General features: G+C 45.6%; 1 protein-coding gene across 2 annotated transcripts in view; it reads right to left on the reverse strand.

Moving 5' to 3' along the window:
- The window catches only part of LOC138102890 (microtubule-associated protein 1B-like), a 162,127-nt gene that overhangs the window by 78,834 nt on the left and 67,382 nt on the right, over window positions 1-15,911 (reverse strand). The gene's annotated exons all lie outside the window — the stretch shown is intronic.

Genomic DNA, 15,911 nt, shown 5'->3' on the forward strand with positions numbered 1-15,911 from the left:
TGGTATTTGCTCTGCAGCTGATACAGGTACCGATTTTAGAGCTATTAAGGTGCTAGATCGCCTGTGCTGCCTCTCTGGGCTGCTCGAGGCTTTCTAAGGCATTGAAATACAAGCGCTAGCCGGTATAAAGCTGAAAAGATACCATCCACAATTAGATAGGCAGGTTTATGTAGATTTCAATGTATTAATTCTCTCACTGCTTGCTTGAATTCTGGAAAACTTCTACTTTGCACCCTGTGCAGAATAAACAATGTCTCCTTTCTAAACCTGACTCTTTGTCCATGTTGAGTTCCAAAGAATCAGTAACAATCTGAAACCTCGAACTGGGAAGTGAAGAGATCCCCAGTTTGGAGAAGCAAAGATTGGCAATCATTGCTATATAAAGCCAGGAAAACGCTTTTCAAGATGGGATGGGCAAAAGCTCATGCTAAGGATAATCAACCAGATACAAAGTGGAATCAAAAGGCAGATGAGCTAACTAAAATCAGGAAAATCATCTTAAATCCTGAGTAGTATTGATTGGGAGAATGGTTACATCAAAACCTAGGCCACACAGGTAAAGAAGAACTTTATTTTTCTGCACAGAGTAAAGAAATAGAAACAAAATATAGAAATATAAAAAATATAAACAGAAAGAACTTGTGAAACTATTCTTACGGAATGTCCCCAGCATAGATTGAAATTACGAGCAGATCACCCTGCTAAAGCATCATCTGTACATATCTATGAAGGGGAAACATTATGGTCTACATGGCAAATTGATTATTAAATCCTCTGTGGGATATCAATACATCCTCACAGGAATGGAAGTAGTCTCTGGCTTGCTTATGGCAACTAAGTGTTGGAAAGAAAATGAGTGAAACGTAGTGCAAGGGCTATAATTTTTGTTCTCAAATTAATTACTCCTGATGTTATCCAAAGTGACAATGGCTCACATTTTTTGTGTAAGGAAGTGCAAGATTGGGCAAAACAAGAGGAAATTAAATGGGTATTCCATACCCCATACTACCCTCAATCAAATGGCATGGCAGAAAGCACTAATGGCTTATTGAAAAGGAATCTCAAACCACACAAAGCTCAATGAGAGATGAGACTTCCCAGAGTGCTCCATCAATTAAATAATCAATACAGGCCTATTGGAAGCCCTGTAAGATGAGTATTCTTTGTAAAAAATGAGCTTAGCCCTCCACTTACTGGGAAAAGATAATATCCAATGCCATTACAGACAGGACAGCCTGTGATGTTCAATCTACTATGCATCAGTACTGTACCTATGACTTTAAACCTTGTGGCCCACTTGCCAAGGAAGCTACTGATAGCAGTAATGCAAAACACAGAAAGAGTGCATGATGGATTTTTCCTTTTTTTAATGGGCTAATCTGTTCAGACTCTCCCTACTGAAACAAGTCTACTCTGCTCTCATGAGACTCCACCTAGAGTACTGCGTCCAGCTCTGGGGTCCCCAGCACAGGAAAGTTACTCCTTGAGTTGGAGTTGTTACTGAACAAGTTATATTTCTTTAAGAAGAAGTCTATACAGCAGTGGGGGAAGATGTTGGAAAATTCTTTTAGCTTTAGACAATAGTATATGGTCCCTATATTCGTGGTTAATGCTTAGTACAAATGCCAGAGATTAATGTAGCCTTGTGTTAACTCCCTATATCTGCAACTAAAAATCTTGTGCCAGATAATGCTTCCTTGTTTACTTCTATTAGTGATTAATATGTACTAGCTGATATCTTAGTTTTGAGAATGGGATGGAGTGTCAGAGCAAAGAATGATAAGAGAAATACATTATGACCTGACCACATATTTGAGATAGTCTCAAGGAAAAAAGATTCATCAGAAGATCTGGAACCATATCCAAATAAGTCCACACAAACAATTAGCATATATGCATGTATTCAGGAAATGTGATGAATATGTATTAGTTTCAGGAATATAACCTGGTCTGTTAGGTTACTCGGCGTGCATGCATTAAGGAGAAATCCCCATGCATCCAGCACTGCTAATTAATGTTGGCTTTCTAACCTAGTAAATTGGTTGCAGAGTTTATTTCATGGTTTTCAGTGAGTCCAGAGGAGGGCCATGAATGATTAGAGGGATAGACCACCTCTCCTATGAGGAAAGGCTGAAAGAATTTGGTTTGTTCAGCCTCCAGAAGAGAAGGCTCTGAGGAGACCTTATTGCAGCCTTTCAGTATCTGAAGGGGGCTGTTGGGGGTTAGGATTTTTCCTTTTGTTTCTTTCCCTCAAGGAATTTTGTCCCATATGTTACTAGGAAACAATAGCTACCAATAGTTGAGAAAACAAAGATGTAGCTGAGTGTCACAACATTCCATTGAACTGGCCCTGGCTGGGGGCAGGTTGCAAGTGATAATGAGAGAGAAAAACTGAGGGGGCTACCCCGGAAGTTTTGGGGCTGGGTTTTTGGTCAGTCTTGTTTCCCAGGTTTCCCAGTTCAGAGGATGAAGGAGCTGTTTGCCTGCTTTCCTGCTGCCTGGCAGCTCGGAGCTCAGAACCAGCTCGTGTGGTGCCAAAATATTGGGATCGGCTCCCGCCGGACCCTCTGCCTGCAGCGTGTTGCCACGGCCACTCCTGTGTGTTGGACTCCGAGATCCCAATCTGCTGTAGTTTTCCTGCACTGCAAATCTGCTTAATTCTTTTTGTTTTGTTTTGTTTCCCAGCCATTTGGGGGGGGATCCAGAGTCGACGTGTGGGGTGTCCCCATACAGGCCATCTCTGCACCGTAGCCCGGCAATTGGGACCAGCTGCCACCCGTGACTTCCCGTCTCAGCCAAGCTGCCATCAACCCTGTGGCCTCTGAGCTCGCATCGGAGCGCCCCCTGCAGCCGTGGAGAAATCACCTCATCTGTGCTGCCCTCAAGGAGCCCGCCAGCGCCCCTGCTGGCTGTGACCATAACTACACCAAAGGGAAAATTGCTTAAAGAGCAAGAGACTGTTTATTGGCTTTTCTGTTTTTTTGTTTGTTCTCACTGCCATTGTTGTTTGTTTGCCTGGTTATACACATACATACTAGTAAAGAACTGCTATTCCTTTTCCCATATCTTTGCCGGAAAAACCCTTAATTTCAAAGTTATAATCATTCAGAGGGAAGGGACTCATATTCTCCATTCCAAGAGAAGTTCCCACCTTCCTTGGCAGACACCTGTCTTTCAGTCCAAGACAGGGGCCTAGAAGAAATCTGGAGAGGAATTATTTACAAGAGCATGAAGTGACAGGACAAAGGGGAATGGCTTCAAACTGAGAGTAGGTTTAGATTGGATATTAGGAAGAAATTCTTTACTGTGAGGTTGGTGAGGCACTGGCACAGGTTGCCCAGAGAAGTTGTGGATGCCCCATTCCTGGAATTGTTCAAGGCCAGGTTGGATGGGGCCCTGAGCCAACTGGTCTAGTGGAAGGTGTCCCTGTCTATGTCAGGGGGTTGGAATGAGATCATCTTTAAGGTCCCTTCCAACCTAAACCATTCTATGATTCTATGATATAAGGCATCGACTCCTGACCCATCTTTGCAGACTCCTTGTAGAACTGCTTATGGTGGTAGGATCCTGTCCAATGTAGTATAGCATAGTTTTTTTATATATATGTGTATATATATATTTAAGTACTGTCGTGAGTTGACCCTGGCTGGATGCCAGATAACCACCGAAGCCTCTCTGTCACTCCCCTCTGCAGCTGGACAGGGAAGAGAAAATATAACAAAGGGTTCATGAGTTAAGGACTTGGAGAAATCACTCACCAAATACCATCATGAGCAAAACAGTTTAGAATTAGAAATATTAATTGAAATTATTAGTAACAAAATCAGAGAAGGATAATGAGAAGTAAAATAAAGCCTTAAAAACACCTTCCCCCCACCCCTCCCTCCTTCCCAGCTCTACCTTCTCTCCCAGCGGCACAGGGACACAGGGAATGGGGGTTATGGTCAGTTCATCACTCATTGTTTCTCCCACTGCTCAGGAAGAGGAGTCCTTCCCCTACTCCAGTGTGGGGTCCCTCCCACAGGAGATAGTTCTCCATGAACTTCTTCAATATGAGTCCATCTAACAGGCAACATTCCTCCCCAAACTGCTGCAACGTGGGTCATTCTTCCACAGGGTGCAGTCCTTCAAGGACAGGCTGATCCAAGTGTGGGCTTCTCGCTCCATGGGTCTCCTACATGGTCACAGCCTCCTCTCAAGCATCCACCAGGGTCCTCTCAGGCATGGGTCTCCTCCAAAGGCTGCAGGTAGATCTCTGCATCCCCATGGACCTCCATGGGCTGCAGAGGCCCAGCTGCTTCACCATGGTCTTCACCATGGGCTGCAGAGGAACCTTTGCTCCGGTGCCTGGAGCACCGCCTCCCCATCCTTCTCTGCTGACCTTTGTGTCTGCAGAGTTGTTCCTCTCGCATATTCTCACCCCACTCTTCTCTGACCACAATTACAACTGTGCAATAACTTTCCTTTTCTTCTTCTTAAATATGTTATCGCAGAGGCATTACCACCATTTCTAATTGGCCCAGCCTTGACCAACGGCATGTCTGTCTTTGGAGCTGCCAGGGATTGGCTCTGCTGGACATGGAGGAAGCTTCTGGCAACTTCTCACAGAAGCCACCCCTGTAGTTCCCCCCTGCTACGAAAGCGTGGCCATGCAAACACAATATAAGCACAAACAATTGTTTCATTATTAATTATTAAACTGCCTGTATCTCAACCTGTAGATACAAAAATGCTGCTAGCAAGGATTTTCTGGCTATTTTCTAAGTCCGTGAGAGACTTTTCTCTCTCACAGAAGAGGTAGCAGAGTATGTAAACAACCAAGTCTCCTGCAACCTTGAAAAGTCTTGTTTATGGTATAGTAGAAAAATATTTTGACAATGGATGTTTTAGGACTTTAGCCAATCACCCCCAAGGGGTGGCTGGTCCTTTGTCCAATTAGACTATGAAGAGAAAGTCTATAAAAGAGTTTGTAAAATAATTAAATAAATCAATCTTGCTGCACAATTCCTGCCTGCTGGATCTTGTCTCCTCCTCCTCCCTACGGCTGCGGGACACGGTGATATACCTTAGGGCTTAGGACTGTGGTAATATTTGGTGCTGCCCGATGTGATCTGCACTCTCTGACGTGTCCTGCTGCTGTGAGCCAAGCCGAATTCCTCTAGAGCTATGCTGTTCCCCTTTCTCCCCGGGACCGGGAGGTCCGACAGGACTGAGAAATGGCGAACAGCGGCTCACAAATCGACACTGTGGTAATGGTCTGGAAAGGTGTGTTTAGTATAATGCACACCTCCATTCCTGAAAACTCAGTTCGAGAATTATTAGATTGAGCTACCTTAAGAGGGATTTCCATGGACAGAGATACTGCCCTGGACTTTGCCTTATGGCAGAAACTCGGCTGTGCTGTCCAACACGAGCTCCCATTTGGGGACCCAGCAGGGTTAGAATTATACCAGACCTGGCGTTCGTTATTTATTCTGCTGACAGACCTTAACTGTAGCAGCAGAGCTGGCTCGCCTATTTCGGTGATGAGTGACGGAGGAATGTCCGAGGAGGACCCCGCTGACCGGACTTCCGGGGCAAATGATGGTGGATCCGGAAAAACCCCCCCGGCTCTACAGGCAGAGCCTGCGCCACCTCACCCTGCACAGTCGCAGGACTCTGCGGCCCCCAGGGACCCCGCACCAGCAGAAGCAAGGGGGTCGGGGCAGAGGGAGGGGGCACAGTCTGCCTTGCTGCTCAGCTCGGCGGCAGCCATGGTTTATCCAGGGCCGCAAATTAGCGGCTTAGCAACTTGGACCCCCAGAGCGGCTCCTAGCCTGCTTGCGTATGCACCAACAGAGCCAAAATTGCCTGGATCTAACTTCTTAGACCGCGTAGCGCCGGGCGTGAGTGCACCAAGACTGCCCGGGTGTGGTCCGCTGCCCTCCTTGGCGCTGGACTGTTCTGCACCGCTGCAGAACCGAGCCATCGACCTTTTAATAAAGCATCTGCCTTTGCTGACAGATTTACCGAACATATCCCGAAAGCTGGAGGACCTGCTCAGCTTGCTAGAGCAGCTGCTGCGTAGGCCTGAGGCACCCTGCCGCGTGGGGTGCGCCGGGCCCGCGTCACCAGCACCGCCCGCGCCACCTGCGGGAGACACAGCTCCAAACCAGGAAGCGGCAGGGCCAGAGGTGAACCCGGAAGTAGTGCTGCCGCGGGAAAACCCAGAAGCGGCCGGGGAGCGAGAAACAGCAGCGGTTTCAGCAGCGGCGCCAAGCGCCGGTGCAGAGCAAGTGATGAGCACAGCGCCGGGCGTGGCTGCAGCGCAAGGACCACCGACGGTGCCGAATGCTGCTGCAGTGCAAGAGACAAGCGCAGCGCCAGGCACGGCTGTTGCCTCAGAGACAGCGGCAGCAGCTCCAGTACCGGTTCGGTCGGGCCTGGCCAAGACGGCATCCCGTAAAGAAGCTGCTGTTCAAACTGCAGCGCAGCCGACTGCAGTCTGTGCTGTCTGTTCTGCCTCTAGTGAACTTAGCCAAAGTGCCCCTCTCTGTCCATCTCTGTTCGCTCCCAGGGTCTCTGAGTATCCTTTGGCTGATGACTCATCGTCAGGCAGTGAGGCAGATGAGGTTCTGGCCCCAGGTCGTCAGGCGGCTGTAGCCACGCGGCAAAGGAAAAGGCTGCTCCAGTCTTGCCCCTGGACCTTTCAGGACTGCACTGTGACAGTGCGTACGACCCATTACAGTCACTTCTTAGAGTCAGTTAAGATGCGAGCATTGGAGGAGGGTGACTGGAGGTTATTGGAAACACTTGGAATGCCAAATAGATTTGAGGATTCTGGGGGTAATCGGGAAGCTGTTACACTCCATCCACAGGCGGTGCCAGAAGTTCAGGATGGTAGTGATGCCTCAAAAGAGGAGATCCAAGCTTTCCCAGTGTATAAGGCTCTCCCAGATTCTGGCGAGCGTGATAAGCATGAGATGATTGCTTGGAAGGTTGCCCAGGATCTGCAATCCAAGGTGGCACAACATGGGCTAGGTTCTGCTGAGGTTATGCAGATACTAAGGGTGATAAATACAGATTTGCTTTCTCCATTTGATATCAGACACTTAGGCCAAATTCTATTTCAACCTGTACAATTTACAGTTTTTGAGAAAACCTGGAGAAAGCTGGCCGACAAGGCTGCAGTAGGGAATACGCAGCTCCCTGCTGCCGATCCTAGACAGACAGCAGGAAAAAAAGATGCTTTGATGGGGACTGGTCCCTTCTCTGATCCCAGTCTACAGGGTACCTTGTCGTCTAGCGTCCTGCAGTAAGCTCAACAGGTCGGCATGGCTGCCCTGTTGAAAACCATAGAGTTGTCTGCGCCTAGAAAGAGATATACTGAAATAGTTCAAGGGAAATAAGAGTCATTCCTCTCTTTTGTAGAGAAAGTCGCTGCTTCCCTCGAGAAGCAGATTGAGGATGACGGGTTAAGACAGTTCTTGTTAAGGCAGTTAGTGAGAGATAACGCAAATGAAGAGTGCAGAACAATTATAGATGCCTTACCAGGGGATCCTGAGGTAACAGACATGGTCGAGGCCTGCTCTAAGGTGGGATCTGGGAACCAGAAAAGGTCTGCTTTGGCTGCGTTTCTGCAGCCTGTTCATGCATCTTCTGATCGTGAACCAAAGCAACCCAAACACGCTAAAAAACGGAAGCGACCTAAGCCGAGACAAAAAGAGAACCCACCGATCCCCCAGTGCAAGAGGTGTGGCAGGCCAGGGCATTGCTCGGACTATTGTAGATCCCAGACCAATGCCGATGGTCGGCCTTTGTCGGGAAACTTCTGCCGGGGTGCAAGGAGGGGGAATTGCTCTCCGATGCAGTCGGTCCCCCAGAGAGTGGCACAGGTACAGGCACAGGCCTACTCAGCCACCCTAGAGACAGCACCCAGGGATCAGATCGTTTTGACATCCACACCACAGCCGCAGTCATCTTATGTTGGGAAATAGAATTATTGGGATCAATAAAAGAACTGTGCAAGCAATAGGCCTGGAAATTTTAGGCTTGTGTGTGAGAAAACTTTCCATGGGAAAGTCCCTGTGTGAAAGATAACAAGCAGGCCTGAGGAACAGAGAGGGAGTGAAAACTTGCAGCTGTACTATCCGGGAGTGAATGAGGGAGATAGACACTGACTTCTTTATGGAAGCTTGCCAATGTAAGTCCAATTATGTAGAAATAGAAATGTGTTTTGATAAGCTTTAAGCCACCTAGGAGTTAACAAGCTGGTATACTATATAAGTGCCTTTGGACTGCTAATAAATGGAGTTTCTGTGGAGTTTGCTCTATCAACCATATTGGTTTGGACTGTTTCTCTCTCCCCCCCGCCGGGGGCCTGGGCTCCCCGTCTCGTTAAGCTTCTAACAGTCTTAGACTCTAGCGGTATTTATAAGGTTCCCTTGGATGCATATGGACCACTAGCCCAGGGATCCAGTGCGATGCTGGTAGGAAAACCTGACGTTGACCATCAAGGAATCTTAGTGCACTCAGGAGTTATTGATGCTGACTTTAAAGGCCAGATTTGCGTTATGGTCTCCACGCAAAAACTCCCTGTAACTCTTCCTGAAATGACCTGCCTTGCTAAATTAGTGCCTTTTAAGTCTTGTGTCTCCAGGATAGAACAACCAACTCACGAAGATAACGGCAGTGGATCGACAGGACTTCCGCAGGCCTTCTGGACTGCAGACATCTCTGACCAAAGGCCACAGATGACATGTACCCTGATCCTGCCGAACGCCCGTCCACCCCGGATTCAGCTTCGAGGTTTGATTGATACGGGTGCTGATGTAACTATCATCTCCTCTGTGTGGCCTCCCTCATTGCCTTTAGCCCCTGTGGGATCAGCCATCACAGGATTAGGAGGAACCACACAGAGCTATTGAAGCGAATGATCTGTGGTGGTGAAGGACTCAGAGGGGCACACAGCTACAATTAGGCCTTATGTTACTACCACTTCCCTTAACCTTTGGGGACGGGATGTTCTGGCAGCTTGGGGCGTACGGATTGGGACAAATTTTTAGCAGGGGTCACTGTGCGTAAGGGCGCACAGTATCCTACACTGCCTTTGCAGTGGTTGATTAACACACTAATCCGAGTCAGACTCTGCTTAGTTAGTTGAATTAAGGGCTGTTACCATGGCTTTTCAGCGATTCTCACAGGAACCTTTGAATTTGGTTACTGAAGCCGACTAGCAAAAGCTTTGTATACAATCAATCACCTTACAGTACCACAAAATTCAAATAATCCTGTTATTCTGAATCATTTTCTCTCATTGCAGTCTTCAGGCGAGACACAACTGCCTGGGCAAAGGTCTGGGTATGGAATTTACTCACTATCCTGTGGGAAGGCCCACATGAGCTTATCGTTTGGGGTCGTGGGTATGCTTGCGTTTCCACAGATACTGGGGTACGGTGGCTACCTGCAAAATGCGTTCGCCCTGACCTACGGCACCAGAGGCAGAACAGGCAACCTCCAAATGATGGCCAGAATGCCAACCATCCAAATGGCAGTCAGAATGTAGATCATCAGCCTAATGACTTTTCTGATGATGACCAAGATGTCAACCATCAGGCAGATGGTCCTTCCACAAGCAGAGACTGAACTTTAAATTTCTTGTTATGGGGTCAGATCGTTAAAGCCTTAAGGACATATTTAGAATCAATAACTGATATAAATTTCTATTTAGGATTAATAGTAGAGTTGTTATCTTATCAAACGAAAAGGGGGAATTGTAGATACAAAAATGCTGCTAGCAAGGATTTTCTTGCTATTTTCTAAGACCGTGAGAGACTGTTCTCTCTCACAGAAGCAGTAGCAGAGTATGTAAACAACCAAGCCACCTGCAACCTTGAAAAGTCTTGTTTATGGTATAGTAGAAAAATATTTTGACAATGGATGTTTTAGGATTTTAGCCAATCACCCCCAAGGGGTGGCTGGTCCTTTGTCCAATTAGACTATGAAGAAAAAAAGTCTATAAAAGAGTTTGTAAAATAATTAAATAAATCAATCTTGCTGCACAATTCCTGCCTCCTGGATCTTCTCTCCTCCTCCTCCCTATGGCTGCAGGACACAGTGATATACCGTAGGAACCAGGCCTGCGGTAATATCGACCCATGGGGTTTTTTCACCTTATTTTCTTCTCCCATCCCACTGAGGAGGGGAGTGATAGAGCGCCTTGGTGGGCACCTGGCAGCCAGCACAGGTCAACCCACCACAAACCCTTACATTTTAAATAACTTCAAACTGTTCATTGTTTCACCTTCTTTTTCTAGGGAGAATGAAAAATTTGGCCTTCAAAAAGGATGTATTAACCTTGTGTTCAGCATGGTTCTTCATAGGGGTATTTGGAGTTCTGGATGACTAGTCATCTGATGGTTTCTATTTCTTATACTAACTGAATAAATCTATTTTTCCTTGTTTTCAACACAAAGATCAATCTACATAAATTGTCAAATAATGTTGTAATTGTGGCCAGCCCCCAAGTCTCTCCACTGTCAACCTGGAGTCACTGTATTGCAACAATGATTCCTGAGCAAGGAGAAAGAATCAGTCATATTGTGAAGTATCTGAAGAAATCATCCTTAAATTATATGGAGCACTCCATCCCCTTCACCCTCCCCATTGTGATAGCGCCATCAGAGCACTTTAAGTTTCCTACTGACGTAAAGTGCAAGCTGGAGAAATGGATAAGTTTACAGCATTAAGCAAGGCAGTAGGTTTTGCACAGTTGCCAAAGCAAATTCTGAAGTTGTAAAAATTTGGAGTTCTCTATCTGCAAGTCAGAAGAAAATGATTTGCAGACTTGATGAAGAAATGGCTACATAATGTCCAGGAACTGGACTATGAGAGCAAAACTTTAGATAGTCCCTTCTAGGCATGCTCTGAAAGCCCTACAGGTGATGCCTGGGTGTGCAAAGGCTAATCAGTCAGTTGTGTAACTAGCTGACATGATGGATAGTGTGCAACACAGGCATAACTCCATCTATACCAGAGAAGATAGAGTCACTGTCTCCAGGGGTCAATTCAACCCAATGACTTCTTAAATTTAATCTGGGTGAAAGGAAGGACTCCAGCAAGAACTCATATATATGTACAAATAACAGAGTACTTTACAAAATTTTGGGTGAAAATAAAATTTATATCTGCTAGGATGTTGAGTTGAGATGACAGCTGTGAACAAAATGTCAGCTCTACTAACATCGATGAGCCCTCTGATGGTGACAGATTTTGGAAGACCCCCCACTGAATGCAAAATGTTACTGTTTTCCTTGTAGTTATTTAAACCTGTTTGCTCTGAACACAATGTTCAGACACATATCTAATGTAAAGTGTTGCCTCTACAAAGTTAGGCTAATTTTTCTTGCATCTGATCTGTGTTGCAGTTATGTAGGAAGTGTAAAGGGAATTAATATCCAAGTTCCACATGGTTCAGCTACATCCTGGTGATAGTTTAACATTTTTCCTACTCACAACTTACTTGCAACAATTTATTAACTTCAAGTCCTGAGAGGCAATGTCCTCCAGCATACTGTGTTTTAGTAATTTAAGCTCATGTTTGTTTAACAAAATAGGACTAGTTGTATATAATTTCACTTTAGTTCTTGAATAAGTCCTTATCTGTCAGATCTCATTTGGGTTTATACTTTCAGATAATACCAGAGTCCTGAAAATAGACAGCTAGACAGAAGAGTATGATGTAGCCTGAACAGTAACTTCAAGATTCAGCCTCCGGTTCCTGTACACAAACCCCGTCCACCAATCCTTGCTCAGGTCTCTTGAACAGCAGTATGAGAAAGCAAACCAAAGCATCTGCAGTAATATTCATAGCTGAATTCATATCTTCTGCCTCAAATACTCGCAGAACTGAGCTGTGCCAGTATCTGCTGCAAGAACTACCTCTGAAATAATCACAGGGGACTCCACAGCTCTGTGACCCATTATTACTGATATCTCCTGAAGTAAAATGAAGGCATTTGTAAGGACTTAAAGAGCACAGTTGTCTATCTCAAAACACTGTCAAGGCCACAGAAGGAACTTGCCATAAGGTAAGCCACCACAGTGGGAACTTGAGATAAGCACAGATGGGAAAAATTTATGACAGGAAGGTGCTAATTCCAGTCCTGGTGGAGGTGAGATCTGGTTAGCACATCCTGGTTAACATATCTGGACAAAAATTCCCACTGTGGCAAGCTGTGGGAAAGGAAGTAACTGCTCATATACATGCCACCCCAAGTTATGGAAACATCTGCAACCACCCTGTGGATACTGGGAACTTAGACTGTATAAAGGTGGTATCCGCAGAAGAACAACTCTGGGACCCCCACCACCAAGAAGCCCAGGGTGAAGAAGGACCAACAGGATGCTGCTGGATCCATGGGTGGTGACTATCTTCTGCTTGATCTCTCTCTCTCCCCCCTCCTCTTTTCTGTTTCTTTCTATCTCTTTACCTCACTGTTATGGTTAAATAAAATCCATATTATTGACTTCAGCATATGGTCTCATTTGCACCTTTATTTGGGCAGAGGCATCTCTCACTAATCGGATCATAACAGCATTAAATCATCTTTTCACATGCTCTGTTGATCAACACACTAATTATACCAACTTTTCACGCTAAATATTGATTTCTTCCACCATTTGCCAACTTCATGTGCCATCTAATTTGCTGAGAAGTTAGAGCCATTTATCAAACAGAAGCAAACTATTGGCCTTTAATTTCCATCTGTTATTGTCACGGGCAAATTATTACCCTCAATTTTGATTCTTCACCTTCAGAAACAGTATTTTTCACATAATTCTTCATATTTTACAATTTCAGGGCTCTATGAATGACTGCTAAAGCACTAAAAATATCTTCTGAACAAAGTAGTACTACAAAAAGTACTCTTTAAAAAAAACCAGCTGCAAAAACAATTGCAGGAAGAAAAGTAGAAACCACAAAAGTTCTGAGAACAGGTCAAAATGATGCTTATACAGGTTACTCATTCCCCTAAGATTGTACAGATTAGGAAACTAGTGGTATCCCCTGAAGATTGGGATGGAGATATCTGGGGTGATTCTGATGACAGCAAACTAGAAGAAGACGATCCTTTGTTCCCCACAAATCTTCCTTAATATCAAGCCAGACCTGTTGTTAAAACAGAAAAAAATTTGGAACCCCAGGGTGTTCATCCACAACATGCTACATGAATCATCTCCTGGGATCTGTTGCAATTGACAAATTTGCAAAAGAAATATAGCAGAAATCCAGGGGAAACTGAAATGGAATACCTGTGGTGAGTGTGCTTAAGTGGTGGTGAACAAATAATGTTGAGTGAGGACAAAGCAAACAACTATTGGGGTCCAGGAGTTTTCTTCAATTTAGGACCCAACCCAACAAATAAACTCCATTCTATCACCAGCTGAGTATCTTACTGGGCTGGAGGGATACACACCATGGGTCAAGGTGAACCCTCCATAATACCCATAAAATCTCTTAAGTGAGCTCTCTACAGCCCTCACAAAAGTCACTTGCATACAAGCCATGCACAAATGAGGCTCCCGTGATGTCCCACTATATGCTACAGTAGAGTTTTTAATGTGAAAACCACTGATTACAGAGCCCTGGCAATTCCCAACCCTATCTAGTTGAAAAATGGGATGAGATCAAAACAGACACTAATAATAAAAACCAGGGCAATAATGCTCCTAAAGAACTCCCTACATGGGCAGAATTAATGCATGGGTCAATGCACCAGCTAAAAAACAAAAACTGAGGCCCAGGGAAAGAGATCACTAAGACCCCTGTATTACTGCAGGCCTGGTTCCTACGGTATAGCACCGTGTCCCGCAGCCATAGGGAGGAGGAGGAGGAGAAGATCCAGCAGGCAGGAGTTGTGCAGCAAGATTGATTGATTTAATTATTTTTCAAACTCTTTTATAGACTTTTTTCTTCATAGCCTAATTGGACAAAGGGCCAGCCACCCCTTGGGGGTGATTGGCTAGAATCCTAAAACATCCATTGTCAAAATATTTTTCTACTATACCATAAACAAGACTTTTCAAGGTTGCAGGTGGCTTGGTTGTTTACATTCCCTGCTACCTCTTCTGTGAGAGAGAAAAGTCACTCACGGACTTAGAAAATAACAAGAAAATCCTCGCTAGCAGCATTTTTGTAACTACAATTCCCCCTTTTTGTTTTATAACAACTCTACTATTAATGCCAAATAGAAATCTACATCAGTTATTAATTCTAAATATGTCCTTAAGGCTTTAACTATCTGACTCCATAACAAGAAATTTAAAGTTCAGTCTCTGCTTGTAGAAGGACCATCCCAGTCTCTGCTTGTAGAAGGACCATCCGCCTGATGGTTGACATCCTGGTCATCATCAGAAGAGTCATTAGGCTGATGATCTACATTCTGGTCACCATTTGGATGGTTGGTGTTCTGGTCATCATTCAGGGGTTGCCTGTTCTGCCTCTGGTGCCGTAAGGCAGGGCGAACGCATTTTGAAGGTAGCCACCGTATCCCAGTATCTGTGGAAACGCAAGCATACCCACGACCCCAAACGATAAGCTCATGTGGGCCTTCCCACTGGTTAGTGAGTAAATTCCGCACCCAGACTCTTGCCCGGGGCAGTTGTCTGTCGCCTGCAGACTGCAATGAGAAAAAATGATTCAGAATAACAGGATTATTTGAATTTTGTGGTACTGTAAGGTGATTAATTGTATACAAAGCTTTTGCTAGTCGGCTCTGTGGGGTTTCTCCATGCATTCCCCTTTTCTGTTTGTCCAAAACACGCTTCAAGGTACCATGAGCGCGTTCAACAATGGCTTGGCCAGTAGGAGAATGTGGGATACCAAAGGTATGGTCTACACCCCACAGGTGTAAAAACTGCCGTGTCTTCTCCGAGGCGTAGGCAGGACCATTATCGGTTTTCACAGAAGCTGGCACGCCCAGGACTGAGAAAGCCAATTTCCAATGGGCGATGACATGACGGCCCTTCTCTCCAGTGTGAGCAGTAGCCCACATAGCCGAGGAGAAAGTGTCAATAGACACGTGCACATATTTCAGCCGACCAAATTCTGGGACGTGAGTTACATCCGTTTGCCAAATCTGCAAGGCTTTTAGCCCTCTGGGGTTTACCTCTGGTGGCAAAGGCGCAGCGAGTCCATGACAGTCAGCACAAGCTCTGACAATGACGCGCGCCTCGGTTGGCGTTAAATGAAACTGCTTCTGCAGGGTATGTGCACTTTGATGGAAGAAACCGTGCGATGCCTTGGCTTGTGCAATTTTGTCAGGCTGAGGCCCTACCCATGCAGGGTTGGCCAGCATGTCAGCCCTGGCATTGCCTTCCGTTAGAAAACCTGGTAAATTGGTGTGGCTTCGAATGTGCAGAATGTAATACGGATGCACTCGAGCCTGAATTGCAGACCACAAGGTTTGCAACAGCGAAAACAGAGCCGCATTATTCACCTCCATCAGAAGGGAACAATCTAAGCGTTGGGTGATATCTGCTACATAAGCAGAGTCAGTAACCAAATTCAAAGGTTCCTGTGAGAATCGCTGAAAAGCCATGGTAACAGCCCTTAGTTCAACTAACTGAGCAGAGTCTGACTCGGATTGGTGTGTTAATGAACCACCACAAAGGCAGTGTAGGATACTGTGCACTCTTACACACAGTGACCCCTGCTAAAATTTGTCCCAATCCGTACGCCCCAAGCTGCCAACACATCCCGTCCCCAAAGGTTACAGGAAGTGGTAGCAACATAAGGCCTAATTGTAGCTGTGTGTCCCTCTGAATCCTTCACCACCACAGGCCGTTCACTTAAATAGCTCTGTGTGGTTCCTCCTAATCCTGCGATGGCCGATCCCACCGGGGCTAAAGGCCATGAGGGAGGCCATGCA

The sequence above is a fragment of the Aphelocoma coerulescens genome (assembly GCF_041296385.1).
Source record: "Aphelocoma coerulescens isolate FSJ_1873_10779 chromosome W unlocalized genomic scaffold, UR_Acoe_1.0 ChrW_unloc_scaf_4, whole genome shotgun sequence".
Lineage (NCBI taxonomy): Eukaryota > Metazoa > Chordata > Aves > Passeriformes > Corvidae > Aphelocoma > Aphelocoma coerulescens.